This window comes from Bos taurus, chromosome 20 (assembly GCF_002263795.3).
Source record: "Bos taurus isolate L1 Dominette 01449 registration number 42190680 breed Hereford chromosome 20, ARS-UCD2.0, whole genome shotgun sequence".
NCBI classification, from domain to species: Eukaryota; Metazoa; Chordata; class Mammalia; order Artiodactyla; family Bovidae; genus Bos; species Bos taurus.
The window spans coordinates 53,323,955-53,336,526 of NC_037347.1; the positions used below are offsets into that span (position 1 = coordinate 53,323,955).

The 12,572-nt window shown below is 39.3% G+C and overlaps 1 protein-coding gene across 5 annotated transcripts in view; it reads left to right on the forward strand.

Moving 5' to 3' along the window:
* The first annotated feature begins 9,330 nt into the window (after positions 1-9,330).
* Positions 9,331-12,572, forward strand: part of CDH18 (cadherin 18) — a 605,364-nt gene continuing 602,122 nt past the window's right edge. The window contains exon 1 of one of the 5 annotated variants that reach the window (XM_059878702.1): positions 9,331-9,527. The gene's annotated coding sequence lies outside the window, so the exon portion shown is untranslated. 5 annotated transcript variants of the gene reach the window in all.

The window sequence follows — 12,572 nt, forward strand, 5'->3', positions numbered from 1 at the left end:
TTCATCTGAGAAGTCCATAAGTATGTACACACAGACTTTTTTTGGCTAAATGTGAGAAGTATAGAAACTCATATTGAACTCAATTTTCTGAATGTCTTCCAATCATTAAAACAACTTAAGTCCATTATATTCTCAATTAGCAATAACATACTAGGAGAATAGATATGGTCAGAAAGTTATGAGAAGAATATAAAGAAGCAGTCAATAAATATTCTAGTAATCACACAAATAGAAATTAAAACAATGACATAATTTAAGCCACTGAGTAAGCAAATTGAAAAAGAGATATTCTTGCTCAAGAGTAGTGAGGAACCAATTAATCTTTTACTCTTCTTAATGGTTCTTGGGAGCAATAACATTATCATGTGTTTTAAGAAATATTCACAAAATGTGCTTAGTAGTTCTACGTGCAGATGTCTATTCAGTTGCCTTAGTCAGAGACCCAAGGAAAGAAGCATTCATAGAAGCATAATTTGTAATATTGCAAACTTGGAAACAGCATCAATCTTCAAGGACCGAAAGAAGGTTATGCTTTGTAAATAACACTGGCATTGTATTGAAAATATTTAATAAGTCCTTTTAATTAGAAAATTATGGAATATTAAAATTTAAAAGATAAGATATATGATTCAATTTTCGAAGTGTCTCATGAGGTGTTCTTAGGGAAAACATTGATAATAGTAAGTTTAAGAGGTAGCCGAACTAAATTACTTTACTGAACCCCTGAAACTGCTGCTGCTACTGCTGCTAAGTCGCTTCAGTCGTGTCTGACTCTGTGTGACCCCATAGACGGCAGCCCACCGGGCTCTGCCGTCCCTGGGATTCTCCAGGCAAGAACACTGGAGTGGGTTGCCATTGCCTTCTCCATTGTGTGAAAGTGAAAAGTGAAAGTGAAGTCGCTCAGTCGCGTCCGACTGGTAGCGACCCCATGGACTGCAGCCTACCAGGCTCCTCCATCCATGGGATTTTCTAGGCAAGAGTACTGGAGTGGCTTGCCATTGCCTTCTCCGACCCCTGAAACTAACATGATATAAATCAACTATACTTGAATTAAAAAAAAGAGCATATACCACTGTTATGTCTGAGATGGTCACAAATGTACATTAGCAAATTAAATACACTTCTGAAAAGATCAGAGATTGGTTAATGATAAGTTCTAATTAACTGAACTTTAAATAACTCTTGTTTTTATAAATTGAGATTATAGAATGTTTTTTAAGTGTGTGTCCCTTTTCTGGCATTGTAAACAGTATATGCTGTGTGGAATATAACATTTCCTTTATAGTTAAGAATCATACAATAATTCAGGTCACTGAAATGTCAGTTTCCATTCTATAACAGGAGAGAGGTAAATATAGATACATATTGGAGGTTGAACCAAGTGAGTGAACGTCGTCCCCAGTACTCTTCATGAAAGCTATAGTTTATCTGAAGAAAAAAGTCTTAGGTAGAGCTTATTTGTGATTTGCCTTTTTCTGCTACAGAATTAAGTATAGAAATCAAATACAATGTATTTAATGAACACATTTGAGCATTTATATCTGGGGTTCAACTAACCTTTATTCAAAGCCTTTTATATGCCAGGGACTGTGCTAGACCTTTTTTTTTTTTTTTTAATTTGTAAAACTCTTTAAGAATTGCAAAAGTTCCATGTAAATAAGGGTGGTCTCCAAAATTACAAGTCAGGTAGCATGTTGAGAGAGTAAAACAAGCTAGTTAAGCAACTGTATATTTACTATGAGTTGTAGATAGTTGGCTTAATCCTAGGTCTCCTATCTCCAATATAGACTTACTTCAATTACATCAAGCTGCATTTGCATATACGATGTACCAGATGGTCATTCCTAGCTAGCATTCAATTAGCAAACAGATATGCAAACACATAGTGATAAAGGAAGCAAGTTTATATATGTTAGTATGTGCCCAGTTTTAAGTACATTATATATGTATATATATATATATATATATATATATATATATAATATAGTGTTATATAACATTATACACATGTGTACATGTGTGCTCAGTCACTGAGTTGTGTCCAAATCTTTGTGACCCCATGGACTGTAGCCCACCAGGTTCCTCTGTCTCTGGGGATTTTCAGACAAGAATACTAGAGTGGGTTGTTACTTCCTCTTCCAGAAGGTCTTCTGGATTCAGGGATGGAACCCATGTTTCCTGCATTGGCAGGCAGGTTGTTTTCCACTGAGCTACCAGCAAATCTTATGTTACATTATATAACTTATATAATATATCTTCTGAAGCATAAAAGATAGGTAACATTATGGGATTTTTATTGAAGAAGAAACTAAGCATATATAACTGTATAGCTTCCCAAGTTTGGTTCCAGATGGTAGCTCAGTTGGGAAAGAATCCATCTGCAATGCAGGAGACCCTGGTTCAATTCCTGGGTCAGGAAGATCCTCTGGACAAGGGATAGGCTATCTACTCTAGTGTTCTTGGGCTTCCCTAGTGGGTCAGCTGGTAAAGAATCTGCCTGCAATGCAGGAGCAGAGAAGGCAATGGCAACCCACTCCAGTACTCTTGCCTGGAAAACCCCATGTGCGGAGGAGCCTGGTAGGCTGCAGTCCATATGGTCTCAAAGAGTCGGACACGGCTGAGCGACTTCACTTTCACTTTTCACTTTCATGCATTGGAGAAGGAAATGGCAACCCACTCCGGTGTTCCTGCCTGAAGAATCCCAGGGACAGCGGGGCCTGGTGGGCTCCCGTCTATGGGGTTGCACAGAGTCGGAGACGAATGAAGCGACTTAGCAGCAGCAGCAGCAGCAATGCAGAAGACCTTGGTTCAGTCCCTGGGTTGGGAAGATCCCTTGGAGAAGGGAAAGGCTACCACTCCAGTATTCTGGTCTGGAGAATTCCATGGACTGTATAGTCCATGGGGTCGCAAAGAGTCGAACTCTACTGAGCGACTTTCACTTTCGCTTTCCTGTGTTCTTAACAACTATGCCATGTTACCTCTAACTGTAACACAGTTTGTTAAATGCAATATTGACAAACTTTGAAACGTATTTTATGCCCTCAAAAAATGTAGAGTCTTGTCACACCTGTTGTAGCAAAGTGCTTATGCAGAAAAGGTGACCTTTGTTCCAACCCCTAGAGGATGGATAAAGTAGGGGCAAAGTGAAAGTGTTACTGTCTCAGTAGAGTCTGACTTTTTGTGACCCCATGGACTGTAGCCTGCCAGACTCCTCAGTTCATTGAATTCTCCAAACAAGAATACTGGAGTGGGTTGTCATTTCCTTCTCCAGGAGGTCTTCCTGACCCAGGGATCGAACCTGGGTCTCCCACATTGCAGGCAGATTTTTTACTATCTGAGCCACCAGGAAAGCAGGGAAAGAAAGAAATGAATGCTATCCTAGGGCTGAGGGAGAGAGAGAGTAGATATAGTGGTTCTGTCAACTAAATCAATGTATCATGATACAGCTCACAAAATAAGGACAACTTAAAAGTACTCCAGTTAGCCAAGCTTTCTTAAAATGCAAAATTCCAGGTACATTCTCAATATTTTACAGTTAAGATCCTTACCACCCTCATATAGAGGCTTTGCTTTTTCTAAGGATACCTGTTTACATTTTTGATGACCATATCATGCAGTTGATTTCTACTGAAATTATCACCAGTAGAAATATCTTAAGTCTTACTCACAAGTCAAAGAATTGTCTCCATGACCATATTTTTAAGAGACCCCTACATCTGGATCCATATTTGTATTTCTTCTTTGTTAGATTTGAGATAGCATTTAAGTTTTTCAAGACCAATTCTTGATCCAAATGCACTAGCTTCAGATATAAAATTTCTATGGCTGATGACAGTGTTCAGACCATTGATAAAAGCCACTATCCTGTTTACAGGTAGAGTTCTGAGCTTACTACCAGATACTTTCCTCTCACACATTTCTAAATGTGTGAGAATGAGGCCTAGCCTGATGCTACACCAAATAATTGTATTAAAATTCTTCATGTACATGGGGAAAAAATGGAAGCAGTGAGAGATTTTATTTTCTTGGACTCCAAAAACACTGTGGATGGTGACTGAAGCTATGAAATTAAATGACACTTTCTCTTTGGAAGAAAATCTATGACAAAGCTAGACAGCATATTGAAGAGGAGACATTGCTTTGCTGACAGAGGTCCATATAGTCAAAACTATGGTTTTTCCAGTAGTCATGTATGGATGTGAGAGTGGACCATAAAGAAGGCTGAACACTGAAGAATCAATACTTTCGAACTGTGCTGGAGAAGATTCTTGAGAGCCCCTTGGACAGCAAGGAGATCCAACCAGTCAATCCTAAAGGAAATCAGTCTGAATATTCATTGGAAGGACTGATGCTGAAGCTCCAATACTTTGTCTACCTGATGTGAAGAGCTGATTCATTGGACAAGATCCTGATGCTGGGCAAGATTGAGGGCAAGGGGAAAAAAGGGCGACAGAGGATGAGATGGTTGAATGGCATCACCAACTCAATGGACATGAGTTTGAGCAAGCTCCAGGAGATTGTGAAGGACAGGGAAGCCTAGTGTGCTGCAGTCCATGTGGTCACAAAGAGTCAGAAATGACATAGCAACTGAACCATGACCACAACTAAATTCTCCATGTGGGCTTTAATGAAATCGTGAGAGATGATGACATATAGACAGACCATGTCATGTGGCTTTCCCCGAGTTCCTGCCTAACATGTCTGTCATAGAAAGCAGTAGGTTATTTTGAAATGACTTTTATGTGAATGTGATACAGACTCAGGTGACCTAACTGTTTTCTTGCCTTACTAGTCCATTCATCTCTTTAATAAGTAACCTTATAACTTGGCCAGGTTTCACATTGGTTCAGTAATTTCAAATTTGGAGACTCCATGTTCAATCTGCTTTTGCGAGTTGGGAAAATATTTTCTTATCTCTTGTCTTACTGCACTATTTTATTTTTACCAAATTGTCCAAGTTTACTGACATTATTTCAGCTATTTTAAAAAATCCTGGCATATTCTTTGTGTGACCCTTATGAAAAAAAGTAACTACTTCATGCTAGGGTCCACTAGTTAGTATATTTTCACTTATCTTTGAACCCAGTGTCCTTATTCTATCACTTATATAGCAACAAGTATCTATTTTATGGAACTCAGATGTACATACTATAGAAACTAAGGTGTTTTACTGTTCCCTTTGTCAGTTTTTAACACTGCCCATGAGATCAAATCAGTGTTAAAAACTGACAAAGGGAAAAGTAAAACACCTTAGTTTCTATAGTATATATGTCTGAGTTCCATAAAATAGATACTTGTTGCTATATAAGTGATAGAATAAGGACACTGGGTTCAAAGATAAGTGAAAATATACTAACTAGTGGACCCTAGCTTGAAGTAGTTACTTTTTTCATAAGGGTTTTAACACTGCCCATGAGATCAAATTGGAGAAGGCAATGGCACCCCACTCCAGTACTCTTGCTTGGAAAATCCCATGGACGGAGGAGCTTGGTAGGCTGTGGTCCATGGGGTCGCTAAGAGTGAGACATGACTGAATGACTTCACTTTCACTTTTCACTCTCATGCATTGGAGAAGGAAATGGCAACCCACTCCAGTGTTCTTGCCTGGAGAATCCCAGGGACGGGGAAGCCTGATGGGCTGCCGTCATGGGGTCGCACAGAGTCAGACAGGACTGAAGGGACTTAGCAGCAGCAGCAGCATGGGATCAAATCACGTTCATTATTTTGATAGTTACATGCACTGAAGAAAACTTTAAAAAGGTGTTTTTATTAATTTAAATATTATTTTGAGTAAGGAAGGCACTACTTTTTTAAAATTAATTACACATATAGTTAACTTTGAAATATTGTTGATCTCTTTTTAATTTTTTTGCATCAGTATTTCCCCAGTGCTTTGCAATTTATAATCTGAATGAATAAAGGTTAACTTTATTAGGTCATCTTAAAGTATATTTGTAGAGGTACTATTTTTTATCAATGTAAATTTTCTTTATTCTTTAAAAAAATAGGTAATGCACTATTAGTCACCTAAGCACATAAAATAAATAGCTGCAAAGGAAATCCTGTATTGCTTCATGTTTTACCAGCTGTTTTTCTTTACACAGAAATCTGATCACTTTCTCGTTATTATTGTAATTTCAATAATCATTTCAATTAAAATTCAATCATAGCACCATGTTTGTGTAGTTAATTGTCCTAAGCACTGAATTATAGCAAGGGATATTTATGCATTTCATTTACATTCCTTCTTTATTTATGTTTGAAAACTTCACAGAGCCTCCTGAATTTCCAGGGTAAAACTAAACATGATATGGCATCTAAGGAGACAGTTTCCTGAGTCTGACTGTCTGAGAACCACCACAGTTTAGCATTACAATTTTATCTTTTGAGTTCTCTAGTCTGACTAGCATCAATCTCATGTTAGATGCTTCCCTGTCACTAGTGAAAGTGATTCTTATAACTCTCCCAAGGTAACATAAGTGGGGACGTGGGATCAGAAACGTCCATGCTTTCGGTTTCAGAGATTAACTCTGTAATAAATTCTGCTGACTGATGCATTGTCCAATTTCTTGAAGTTATCTTTGACATAAGGAGGAAATAAGCACCTGCCTACCACCTGGCTTTCCCCAAGCAGCATGTTCCACACAAGTTCATGTACTTTCTGCTTTTTAACCTGAAAACAAAAGAGAAGCACTAAGTGGCTGATGGGCTGGCTTTTCTAGGGCTAGAGAAAGTCAGTGCGGATTCAGAATAGCAAACTTCAGAAGCCATTTCAATCCCTTGTACGTTTCATCACTGGGTTTGTGGAGAGTCTGACTGAAGCCTTTAATCTGAGTGCTGTCTCATGGATATAAATCCTCCCTCAGGGAATGGGTTCTTTTCCTGGAAATATTTTGTATTTTTTGGTGAAGCTCACAGATCCTTCTCCATGTTTTCCCATTCAGGACCAAGTACCTGTTGGCTTCCATTATGACTGCTTACTCATGTGCTCCTTATGATCTTATCCAGGGAAAACCACCAAGGAAGGCTAACAAAAACACATCAGTTTCAAGTGTGTCCCTAGGATGCTCAGTGTTGGTGTCTTAGGAAAAGCTTTTGTAGCAAACTGATAAACATTCTATTGTATTCAACTGAAGGTAGCTAAAGGCTTCCCAGATGGCTCAATGATAAAAAATCTTCAATGCAGAAGCTTCAGGAAATACAGGTTCAATCTCTGGGTCAGGAAGATCTCCTGGAGGAAGAAATTGCAACCTGCTCCAGTATTCTTGTCTGAAAAATCACATGGACAGAGGAGCCTGGCGAGCTACAGTCCATGGGGTTGTAAAGAGTTGGATATGACCAAGCACAGATGCAGCCAAATAAAAGAGTTAGGCTTCCCTAGAGAATGTCACATGGAATTTTTAAATTAAACTACATGACCCCACACAGACCAAAAGTTCATCTTTCTATCCTCTTTATCTTTCATAACTATTCCTTTCTTTGTCCTCCCAGGCCTTCATCAACACAGGAAGATTTGAAGTGGATCCTTTTCAATAACCGCAAATGAATACAATTTTATGTCTATGCCAGGGAAATCTAATTTAAATCAGAAACTGCATGAGAGAGAATATATAAAACATAATACAACTTTGGCTCATTATTTCTGATGCTATTGTTTCCCTACAACTTTTCCCTGAGAGTTTAGATTTTTGGAGTTTTTCAAATTCTAATTGACTCCTAACATCTTCCTTAGGCTCAACAATGCACTTAAATGTGCAATTTTTTCACAATTAGAGATAATCCAATCCAAGTGCTGCTTTCATGGTTTCTGTTGGTTTGTTTAATTGTACCCAAGCCCCAAAACAAATTAAATCCCTCCACATTCCACATCAGTCAAGCCAAATAAAGGTAGTCAAATATAACACTAGTTGATTCAAAACATCCTCTCTTCAAATTGCACACATTTTCTGACTTCCCTAGTGGTCCAATGGTTTGGACTCTGTGTCTCCACTGCAGGGGGCTCAGGTTCCATTCCTGGTCTGGGAACTAAGATCCCACATGCTGCATAGGGGTGCCAAAATGTAATAAATAAATAATAAAATAAAATTGCACAGATTTTATTTAATCTTTGCAGAGATCCTCTAAAGTGAGCATTTTTCTCCAGATTTTAAAGAGAAAGTGCTGTAGTCTCAGAGAATTGAAACAGCTTAGACAGATTCTGACATACCTAACAGTCTGAGACAGAATTTGAATCCACGTTTTCAGGCCTGTAGAGGGCCTGTTCCCTCTAACACATATCTGGCTTGGGAGCATTTATAGTATCAGCTAACCAGAGCAAGTAATGCTGTTCTCTTTGTGGCTGGAATGACTGAGGGTCTTGTGTAATTCTGAATGAATGAATCTGCCAAATGATCCCTCCATTTAGATAAACTCCTACACTTATTTACTACACGGCTTTAAATGGGGCTGCTTGATGTTCTTAATGAGTGAGTGTGGGTGACTTTGTGTTGGAAGAAAGGGCTGAAATAATTTCCCATCAGGCCTGAAATCCTTGTTATCAAAAGCTATGTACATTACAAATCATTTACATTTATTCTGGAGTAATGGGAGGTGAGAAGTTGTGTGTGTGTGTGTGTGTGTGTGTGTGTGTTTCCTGGTACAAGCAAGGAGAGTAGGAAAGGGATTGTGGTTCCTATTCGTCTTCACAAATATACTGCTGACCTCCAAGGGAGAGCTCTCACTCATATAAACCCTCCACGCCTTGGGTAGTTTGGGGTAAGGCGTTAAAGGGCATCACTCAAGCTCAATTTCACGGCTACCACCGGACTAGGGATCACCGATGAATGAGCCAGCAGTTGAATGTTTAGCAAGCTGTGACGACTTTGCACGGAAATAGGAGAATTTATTACCAGCCTGCCACGTCCGTGCCTGCCCTGCCCGCTTTTCCTCTCGTTCCTTCCCAATGTCTACTCCCACTCCATCTGACAGTCAAACCCCTTCTGGTCCCGCACTTCCCCTCCCCCGCGGAGAACTGAGGGTCTAAACTGTCACGGAGTCCTGGCCGTCATTTTTCAAGAGCAGTGGAACTGAAGCTGATGCCGCCGGTCCAGGTTATTTTTTTTTTTAATATATATATATATATATATTAACTTTCATGAATGCGCTGCTTTCCGCACGACCTTGCTACGAGGGGGCTGAAGGGTGTCCGATCTGTGTGCTGTGGAATTTCTGCAGCCCCCAAAGTATGCACGATGGGAGGGAAAAAAATAAAAAAAGAGGCAGAGGGAAAGGCAGCGGTCGCGAGAGCCTGGGAGGAGAGGAAGGAGGAGAGACTGGGAAGCCGAGCATCAGGCGGACAGGCTGTGCCAGCCAATCAGAGGCGCGCTCGGAAGCTGCAGCCGCGGAGCCGCGGAGCCTGGCTCGCAGGAGCGCGGAGCCAGCCCGGGCTCTCCGAGGACCAGCGCGGCGAGCGCGAGCACCGGCAAAGTCCCCTCTATGATGCTCGTAAATTAAGTTCCTTTCCACCACTTAGGGCAAAGTCAGCCAAGGTAAGGCTTCCGTGAATGACACTTTACCATGGAGTGGCATTAAGATTTTTGTGCAGTGGGGCTGAGTCCATACAATATTTGGTGAAATCTTCCTCTCCGGGTTGCTTTCACAGGATCTGCCGCGAATGGGAAAGTTGGAGATGATGCTTCCTGAGCCTTAGCGCTAGTATACATTTGAAAAAAACATTTTTTTTTTTTTTTTTTTTTGCCCCTTAACCAGGAGCGTTGCCATAAAGCCTATCTATGGGATGTGAGCGTGATAACCCAGCTGGGTCTGTGTTTATGTTTATCTGTGGATGATGTGCTGTTATCTGTCTTGCCCCTGAAGAAGTTGGAAGGATACTCCGCAGGGCTCATTTGAATCGTGATGATATTAGAATAAGCTGTCATTTATGTCTGTCTGTAAAAGTGAGGGAAAGCGTTGTCAGAACGGAAACAGGGACGTTGAAATTGAAATTTCCATAGTGCTTCTTAATTATTGCCTTTCCAGTATCCTCTAAAATTACACAGTATCTAAGCACTGAAGCTGCAGCAGGGCAAAGCTCATTTTCTCTTTGCTCTCTTTTATTTTCCCCCCTCGCGTCCCGCCCCCCCCCCCCACCCCATGAAATGCTTCCATAAATGCTTATTAAAGCTTAAGATGAAACTTTTTTCTTTTAAAGGGCACTATAAATGATGCATGAAAAGGAATTAGGTAGGCTCCTGTGCTCAGCAAAACACTTTATTTAGTACATGCCCTTTTGTTTGTTAACTCTGATTCATTTCTTAACTTCCTGAGCCTGACTTGTTTGAGTTTGGAAATAACAATTATTTCGTGTTAACGTTCATGTCTTAAAAAGCAGGTAAAATTATGCCCTATGCACGTTTGCATGTGAGTGTGTGTGTGTGGTGCGCGCAGATGTGGGACTAGGAAAATCAGTCATGTAACAGGTGAAAGATAAAATTGTATTGGCTAATTATTAAAGTATTTCCTTATATCCATGCCTGCTGTATTTAAAGAACTTCAGATTAATCAAGAGTACATCTCCTTGCTATTTCCCTGCTAAAAATGTAGAAATACTAAAGTGAAAATCTTAGCTAAAATTATTCTGGTTTTTGGTTTGCTCAGGTGATGGCATCACTGCTTCGAGCTGAGAGAGACAGATCACAGAAAGATTTTATTATGCAGCCAAAAAAAAAAAATCCTACAGGCTCTGACTGTGTTTTGGAACCTTTATTTTCCACTCTGGGATCACCCACAGATTTTTCAAAGCAGGGGGCTTTCCTTATGCAGTAATTATCTGCCTCTGTTTCAGTGGACTTATCAGAGAAAATACATAATTCTGAATCAAGAGTTAGAGGTCCAGACTAGATCTTGTATGTACCTTGTTGAGAGGAGAGAGGCAGGATGTGATGTTGGAAGAGAATTAGTTCTATAGTCTAATGCTCTGTTTCAGGAACCAATCATCACTGGTTTCTTTCAAGCCTTCTGTTATAGGTTAAATTTCAGACTTCCTGAAGATAAATTAACCTAGTACAGCTCAACCCATTTCTTCAGTTAATAAGGCATTCATTTAATGGACCTTGTTAGAGGAATATGCCATAAAACATAGTGATGATGCTTTTTCACAGAGGTAGCTAACTTAAAGGGGAGGAAAACATAAAATGATACCAATGGCCAGGTTTAATTTTCTATGTTGACAATGATGGGAGGTAGAAAAATGAGGATTTGCTATTTTAGATGCAACAAAAATGCCCACTTAAAGATAACCCAGTAGCAAAGGGAATATAATTGTAGAGTAAAAGTAGCTAACAGGAAACTCTATTCAGGGAATGTTAAAAGTAATTAGCTACAACAACTGTAAGCATGATTGATAGCCACCAGTGCTTGATCAAAATCTATACATAAAACATATTGAAATTTATTATTCCTTCTGATGTGCTATTTGTTTGGATGGATAAATTGGAAGCATGAGAATGAATGAATCACTTGGTTCAAGTTTATAAATTCTTTATGTGACGGGTGTTATATATAGTAAATATAAAATACTGTTCATTTGGCTTTTACAAACATCATTCTTATGCTTTTGTTCATTTCATGGTCTGTAAAATATAAGCCACGTGTTCACAAGTTTGTGTGCCCCACTTGTCCTGTATTTGACTTGATGATTAGAAGACTGAAGTATACCTATTTTGCAACCTGATATAACTGTCCTTTAGAATCTAAACATGCATGTACACTTCAGCAGAACTAGGAGAGCACATTGAACTTACTGACCTGGAAAAATTTACTAATCTCAAGTGCATGTATCTGATGCAGTGTAGTTGAGTAAAAAGTGAGAGAAAGAAATTGAGAGATTTAAGATAGAGCATGTGTAAAGTGTCCTTTCTCTTAAAAAAAAAAAAATAAGTAGAGGACTTTTGACTCCTTGGTTTGCTTAATTATGTGCCTTTCTTGTAGTTGTATTACACATGTTTATGAGAGCTTCTTAACCCTGGTGCTATTGATATTTGAGCCTATGCAATTTTAACATGGAAGAGTTTTCTTGTGTATTGTAGAATGCCTAGTAGTATCTCTGTTTTCTAGCCACTAGATGCCAGTAGCAGCACCCCCAGATTGTTTGCCAGTAGCAGCACCCCCAAACTGTGGCAACCAAAAATATCTCAAGAAGTTGCCCTGGAGTAGGGGGCAAAACTGCACTCCTCTTGCATTGGAATTGTCCATGTATAGTTCAGTTTATGTGTTCTACAATGATCCTTCTCTTGCTCTGAACAGATTTCAGCTTGTAGGTGTTTTGTTGGGTCCCTAACAGAAAACTGTGGAAGAGCTTATCAGTATTATTATCTATTTTCTGTGAACTGAGTATCTAGGTTGTATTCTCTGTCATATGCTAACATTTGTGGGAATAGGAAGAAATAAAAGCTGAGAAAAGGAAGTAGATATTGAGTTTAAAGACACATTTCATTAAAATTCGCTTCTTTTAGATGAGTATTTTGAATACCTGTATGCTGGGCTGTCAGGAGGGGGTTTTTACCCTAGGAAGTCCATGTGCTTCGAGTTAGTTT